We start from the raw sequence: 8,047 nt of genomic DNA, 5'->3' as shown, positions 1-8,047 counted from the left end.
GGGAGCAGGCCTAAGCCAGCAAGTGGTCACCCCCAGACTGCGAGAGGGCATAGGCTGGGCTGAGGGACCCCCTACCCCCGAGTGCACAAATTTTTGTTCACCGGGCCTCTAGTAGATTTAATATTTTACTTGGAATGTAGTTATTTCAATATGTTGATCTTTTTTTACTTTGGGTCACTAGCTATGACAGGAGAAAAAGTTTCTTATCTAGGTCTCAAAGTGAATCAAGTATCAGTGTCGAGGTCACCTATAGTGTAAGAGGTCAGTAAAGGTCTTTGGGGTTTAAAAAACAAAACCAAGGATAAGACTCCCTACTTTCCAGTTTTGCAAAAACAAGTTTCTATTATGCTAAAGTCAGTCCTGATCAATAATCTACTATGGAAGCAGCAGCTTAAGATCCCCAGGTTGCTCTCTGTTTATACCTCAGATTGCCCTTGGGTGGGGATGTTCATGGAACACAGAGATTTCAGGCTACATTCAATAGGGATGGATCAACACAATGTGCTTCTCTTACCTTTTAGCCTCCTTTCCCCTACCCCAATACATATAGGTAAAATCAAATTGAAATTAACACCAAGGACTCCACAAAGAGTAAAGAAGCTACTACAGGCCATGTAGTCAGAATATGTAGACAGGAGGGGAGAAGCCATTTCAATTTCTCTAGGTGCTTAGGAGAGTACTTCGGGGGGTTACATTACTTTTATTTTTAAGCCTCAGCCAGCCAAGCCCATTTCTTCTCCCCTATGCAGGGATGATACCACATACACCATCCAATAGGTGGCCTGTCACTGGACTACTGGTCCTAGACCATTTCTGGAGACCAGCATGTGACATGTGACAAAGCCACAACATCTGATCACTATCAGCTATGTGCAGTTTCTCCTTTTTTTTTTCTTCTCCTGACCTCACAAACCATGGCTGTTGAAAGTTCCACTATCTACAGATTCTGGGCCAAGATTAATTTTCGTTAAGAGGAAATTCTCCATTGTCTGAAACTGTGGTCAAAATGTTTTATTTTATGAGTAGAAACTTTACTTTTTCTTAGGTAAATTATTAAGCATTCCTGTTTCTTTTTTCTATAGTTGGAGTACAGCAAAATATATATTATACAAGAAATAGACGAGGAACTTCTTGGTAAAGGGAGGAAGTAACCAATTAGTTGAAAACAGAGGCCCAAAAAGTAGCTTAGTTCTCTATTCAATCCTTTCTTTTATTAGCATGACTTCCCCCATCCAGAAACAAGAAGAATAAGAACAACACATTTAAAAAATTGTATGACTCAGTTTCCCAACTGTCCTAAAAAATTTTATGTTCCCTGTACCATCATTGCCATATATAGAATTAAAGCAAACATAGAAATCTACCACTTCAAGCAGATAACTGTATGTCTCTACAGTCACTTCCCCAAAATAAGAAGAGCTCTCTTTTGTCTAAATGGCAGGTACCAACCCTCACAGCTTTCTCTTTTAAAAGTTCATGTCTCAAGGTAGCATTTCAAAACAATGGAGGAAAAAATGGATTATCTAATACATAATATTGAGGTAACCATATAGTCACATGGAAAAAATATAACAAAATCCATATGTAGCAAAGACTTACGTATAAAAATGAAAACATAAAAGTACTAAAGAAAAAATTAATTACATTTTTTAAATTATTAAATCATTTTAGAGTGAGGAAATATTGCATAAAACTTAGAAGTCATAAAAGATTCAACTATATATATTTTTTAAATTTTTAACACGTGGGAAAAAAACACCAAAAACAAAGCCAAAAGACAAGTGACAAAATGCAAAAAGTATTAGCAACACTTATCACAAAAAGATAATTTTCTTCATATAAAAATGAACTCCAAATTTTAAAAGAAAAATAGCAAAACTCAATAGAAAAAAAGTGGAAAAAGTATACATGCAAACAGTTTACAAAAAAGGATATAGAGGAGGCTCATAAATATGAAAAGATGCTCAGCCCTGGCAGGTGTGGCTCAGTTGGTTGGGGTGCAGCCCATGTACCAGAAGGTCACAGTTTGATTCCCAGTCAGGGCACATACCCAGATTGTGGGTTTGATCCCCAGTCAGGAAGCAACTGATAAATATATTTCTCTCACATCAATGTTTCTTTCACTCTTTCGCTCTCTCTATTCTCTCTCTCTCTCTTCCTAACATAATAATAGGAAAGACAATTTAAATTACACTGATAAACCATTTTTTTCCCTATCAGATTGACAAAGAACAAAAATTTTAATAACATACTTTGTGGGCAGCACTGTGAGGAAATAAACATTTTACCCATGGCCAATGAGAGTGTAAATTGGTACAATCTTAACAGAATACAACTTAGTAATGTCTTTCAACTCCCAAATGTACATAACCCTGGACCAGCAATTCTACTGTTAATAATTGGTCCTATACATATATCCATATATGCACAAAAGGAAGTACTAGGTGTACCAGTTAATAATGCAGATTTTTTTCAATAGATGGAGTTACACATATGTTGATATATATGCAATTTGATATGTATGCTATTTTGTTGTATTGACAGCAAGCTTCAAAACTTCATGTCAAATTTGCTGAAGGTGTTAACATCATAGATATTTTTACACTTAAAAATGTCGAATTTCATGCCAAAAAAAAGAGCATTTGCGGGAAGTTTTAATTCATTACTTTATTTTGAAGAAAAAGTTATCGTATACCTCGGGAAGCTTATGGTGAACATGCTTCATCTCAAGATACTTGTGGACGCTAGTTTAAACACTTTAAAAGTGATGATTTCGATTTGAAAGACAAAGAACGTCCAGGTCAACCGAAAAAGTTTGAAGACCAACAATTACAAGAATTATTGGATGAAGATACATGTCAAACTCAAAAACAACTTGCAGAAAGATTAACTGTTGCTCAGCAAACAATTTCTGATCATTTACAAGCAATGGGAAAGATTTTAAAGGAAGGAAAATGGGTGCCACATCAACTGAACGAAAGACAAATGGAAAACTGAAAAGTCATCAGTAAAATGTTGCTTCAATGGCACAAAAGAAAATCTTTTTTGCATCGAATTGTGACTGGCAATGAAAAGTGGGTTTATTTTGAGAATCCCAAATGCACAAAATCCTGGGTTGATCCAGGTCAACCATCAACATCGACTACAAGGCCAAGTCCCTTTGGAAAGAAGACAATGCTCTGCGTTTGGTGGGATCAGGAAGGTGTGGTGTATTATGAGCTTCTAAAACCAGGTGAAACCATTAATACTGATCGTTACCGACAACAAATAATCAATTTGAACCATGCTTTGATCGTGAAACAACCAGAATGGGTCAGAAGACACGGCAAAGTAATTTTGCTTCATGATGACGCACCATCACACACTTCAAAACCAGTTAAAGACACATTAAAAGATCTTGCCTGGGAAGTATTAACTTACCCGTCATATTCACCAGACCTTGCTCCTTCAGATTCTTCAGATTCCCACTTGTTCTGATCGATGGCACACACACTTTCTGAGCAGCACTTCAAAATGTACGAAGAAGTGGAAAATTGGGTCTCTGAATGATTTGCCTCAAAACAAGAAAAGTTCTATTGGAACAGTATCCACAAATTACCTGAAAGATGGGGAAATGTGTAGCTAGTAATGGACATTACTTTGAATAAAGCACTTTTGATGTTTCTCTTGAAATTATTGTGTTTTCTTTGTTTACAAAATCTGCCATTATTAACCGGTACACCTATGTTCAAAGTCATTCACATCAGCAGTTTATGTGTAAATGATTACCATGCAGCTGTAAAAGATAATGAGAAAGGGACGTCTGGTAGTCCTTTTCTTCTTCTAAACTAAGCATACTCTTTCTTTAACTCTTCTCCCACTTAGATGCCTAAGGATGGGGGCGATGGATATGTGAAACACTGCCCCAATTACATGAAAAGATTCAGCATTTTATACTTGGGGAAAAGTTAAGCATACCACATTAAACCCTATTAATTTAAGTTCTTATGATTCAAAGGCACATTATTTTATCAAAGGTTGACGAAGCATACCTTTATAATGTGGAGACAGAGACTGCTAATTAAGTTAATGTTGTATGAAAAATTGTGTTGGAGGTAGAAATGGAGGAAGAAATGATTTGGACTCACTTAAAAGAAATGAACACTTCAAGCCTACTAACAATTATGGTAGAGCCTCATTAAGTTGGACTTAACCAGTTTGGCATTTGTGACAAAATTCAGTGCCGGTGCTGAATTTTAGTTTCATTAAATATAATCTTTATTCAAGATAAAGAAGTGTTTTAAAGGCTTTTTTTCCCTCTAATTTCTCAAAACACCATTAAATACAAATTATGTTTCTACAGAACATTTTATTTTATATAATATCCTCTATTTTAAGACACTATCAATTATGGTCCACCATTAAAACACTATTTTTAATATACAAACTGTTTTTAATTCTTATTTTGGAAATGGTAAACATAAGAAATGTCCCACCTTAGAATTAAAGAAATTCCATAGCCTGTTATTCCTTCTGGACTTCAGACCCTTATAATCCAACTGCCTACTGATCACAACCACCTCTATTTGAATGTCCCTAAAATTCAATCCTCATCCTATCAATCCTTTCACCCAAATCTGTTTCTATTTCTATTATCCATTTCTATTTCCATTATCAAAACCTTGCTCAAGTCAGAAACCTTGATTTCTCCTTTCCTCTCATCCTCCACATCCATCAGTCACCAAGTTCTATTCATTGTGCCTCCCAGACATATTGGACCCCATCCACTTCTCTATAACCCTTGCCCACACCACCAGCTTCTCTCTCCCAGAAGACTACAACAGCCTCTCAACTGAGCTCCACCTTCTCTTCACTGCAGCTGAAGCCATCTTTTAAAGACCCTGCACTTCTTCAAATATTTTCAATAGTTGTTCAAGTTCCTTAGAATAAAATACAAAATTTTTATTATGGCATCTGAGGCCCTTTGCAATGAGAACCAACCAGTGTTTTGTTTTCCAGGATCATCTCAGTCCACTTGCCTTCCTCCTCTAGAAACTCCTGCTGTATTGACTTTTTTTTTAGTTCCTCAAGCACCCATGTAAGGCTGTGTGCCACTGTTGATTGCCCCTCTTCCCCTTTGTTTAGTCTCTGCATGCATACCCTTGAGGCATCAGCTAAAACATCTCTTCCTCAAGTTAGACTAGGTCCTCTGCTCTGTGCCTCCACAGCCCATTGTTCCTTTGCTTTCATAACACACATCACACCCACAATCATTTGTCCAAATCCATCTTCCCTGCTAGAGCACAAATTATGTTCCTGCACTGAGCTTTACACCTGGCACACAGCATGCTTTCCTTAAGATTTTGATAAGCGAATTAAAGAATAAATGCTTTTAAAGAATAAAGAATAAACATTCATGTATATGCTGCTTAAAAGCATGGACTCTGGAATCAGTCTGCTGTATTCATATCCAAACTGCCGAGTTATTAGCAAGGAGACAAATTACTTAACTTTTTTTGTGCCTCAGTTCTCCCTTTATAAATGGGTATAGCAATGCTACTTACTGCTCATAACTTGGGGGCAGTTATGAGGACTGAATAAATTAGTGTGGTTAAAGCACTTAGGAGGTTGTCTGCACAGAGTAAGCACTCAATAAATATTAAATATTATCTCATTTACCTGTCCCAACAATCCTAGAAGAAATTATAGTCTCCAGAATTTGAAGATGCGGTAGGAAAAAAGTCACTTCTTCAGATGGAACTACCAAAAGTCAACATAAAAAAGCAGAACCTCAGCCCTCAACTGGTCTGCAGGGATGAATTGGATATAAGCTGCTGCAGATAAAGCTTAGGAAACCATCCAAATGAATCAAGGTATCGGATGCATCTTCAGTCCCTGAACCAAGATTAAAGGAGATTATGTACAGTAAGAGCACTTAGAAAATCATCAAGTATTATAGAAACGTTTGTGGTTGTAATTACTGTTATTAGTGGTAGACTAATTCTATTACCCAACCAATGGTATTGTAATATGACTGTATGAAGCAACACAGTTGTTTGTAGTCATAAGGACCTATTAGAAGGGCAGATAACTGAAGTGGGAAGGGAGGAATTGGTAATGCTTATCCAGCCCAATCCAATCAAAAGGGATGCTCACGTGAGACAAAAGAGGTAGAATTCATGGAACAAATTTCTGACACTGCAAATACCTAGATTCTAATTTTCCATGCTTATCAAGCCAGTACTTTTCTTTTGATCAGTTTTTCAGATACCTGGGAAAGAACTTGTTTACTAATCACTAGAAAGTGAGTAGATGTGTATTAATTTAGTCAGTCTTCAAATACTTCTTGAGCACCTAGTATATAGCAGGCACCAGACAGTCTTAGTAGTAAATAGTTCCTGCCCTCATGCTACAGTCCAGAGGGGAGACAGACAAACCAGGAACCACATAATAAAAACATCTTGACTAAGTGGTATATTAGACTAGAAGATTAGAAAAGGCTTTTCTGACACTTTTTTTTTCTGACACTTTAAGTGAAGGAGTTAACCAGACAGTGAAATGCAGGGAAAGCTGCCAGACAGAAGGTAGTAAAGAGCTTGGGGGTGCTTGAGAATCTGAAAGGCCAGTACAGGTTGGGAGACATCAAGGGAGAGAAGGGTCACATGAAATGAGCCTGGAGGGGAGCAGCAACCAGATCACAAAGGGCCTTTGTGGCCACTTGGAGGCAGTTTGGATTTATTTTGAATATAAAATATAAAGATAGGATTAGACTTGATGACATTTGTGCTTTTAAAAAATCCTTCCGGTTGCTACATAAAGGATGAATTGGAGGGAGGCAGTAAATTAAAAATAGAGAGACCAGGTAGGAGAATTTTGCAATAGTCCAGTCAAGGGATAATGGTAACTTGAATAAGAATAGTGGGTGTAGACAGAAGGGGACAATTTGTGATATGTTTAGAAAATAGGATTACTAGGACTTGGTGATGGATTGGATGTGGGGGAAGAGCTTGAAGGAACAGTTTCAGGATTCTAACTTGAGCAATTGGGTTGAAGAGTCTCCATCCATTCACTAAAATAAGCAAGGGTAAGAGAGAAATCAATTAAATGCGGTTCTGAGTGTGAATGTAGAGGTGAACAAGAGTTCAGGCTGAATATATTAAGTTTGAGAAGCATGTGAGATCTCTCAGGGAAAATATCCAGTGGACCTTTTGATGTATGGCAATGAAGTTTAGTAGAGAGGTTCGGATTTTCCCAGACACTGGTGTATAAAAGCATCTGAAGCCTTGGATTAGAGAGGTCATCTAGGGAAAAAATGTAGAAAAGAAGCAAAGAGAATTACCAGTCTCATGAGTCAGATGCTTATATTCTATATCAGCTCTAAGTATGTTAATAAGATTGGGTTTCTGAACTGGAATGATGTGAGGATCAGTTTTTTATCCATGGTGATTCCAGTAAGGTAGCTAGACAAACAAGCAGCAGACCATTCCATGTATGAGAACTCTACTCTGAAACACAACAGATTGGTGTTTCTAGTTTCTTGAGATATATTCCTAGAAGTGGCATTACTGGGTCAAATGGGAGTTCCATTTTTAGTTTTTTGAGGAAACTTCATACTGTTCTTCACAGTGGCTGTACCAGTCTGCATTCCCACCAGCAGTGCACATGGTTTCCTTTTTCTCCGCATCCTTGCCAGCACTTGTCATTTGTTAATTTGTTGATGATAGCCATTCTGACATGTGTGAGGTAATACCACATTGTCATTTTGATTTGCATCTCTCTGATAATTAGTGATTTTGAGCATGTTTTCATATGTCTCTTGGCCTTCCTTATGTCTTCTTTTGAAAAGTATCTATTTAGGTCCGTTGCCCATTTTTTGATTGGGTTGTTTATCTTCCTTTTATTAAGTTGTATGAGTTCCCTGTAAATGTTGGAGATTAAACCCTTATAGGAGATAACACTGGCAAAGAAACTAGAAACACCAATCAGAAAGGATATATGCACCCCTATGTTCATAGCAGCACAATTTACCATAGCTAAGATTTGGAAACAGCCTAAGTGCCCATCAGCA

This window comes from Myotis brandtii, unplaced genomic scaffold (genome assembly GCF_000412655.1).
Source record: "Myotis brandtii unplaced genomic scaffold, ASM41265v1 scaffold174, whole genome shotgun sequence".
Lineage (NCBI taxonomy): Eukaryota > Metazoa > Chordata > Mammalia > Chiroptera > Vespertilionidae > Myotis > Myotis brandtii.
Note: the sequence above shows the minus strand (reverse complement) of the source record.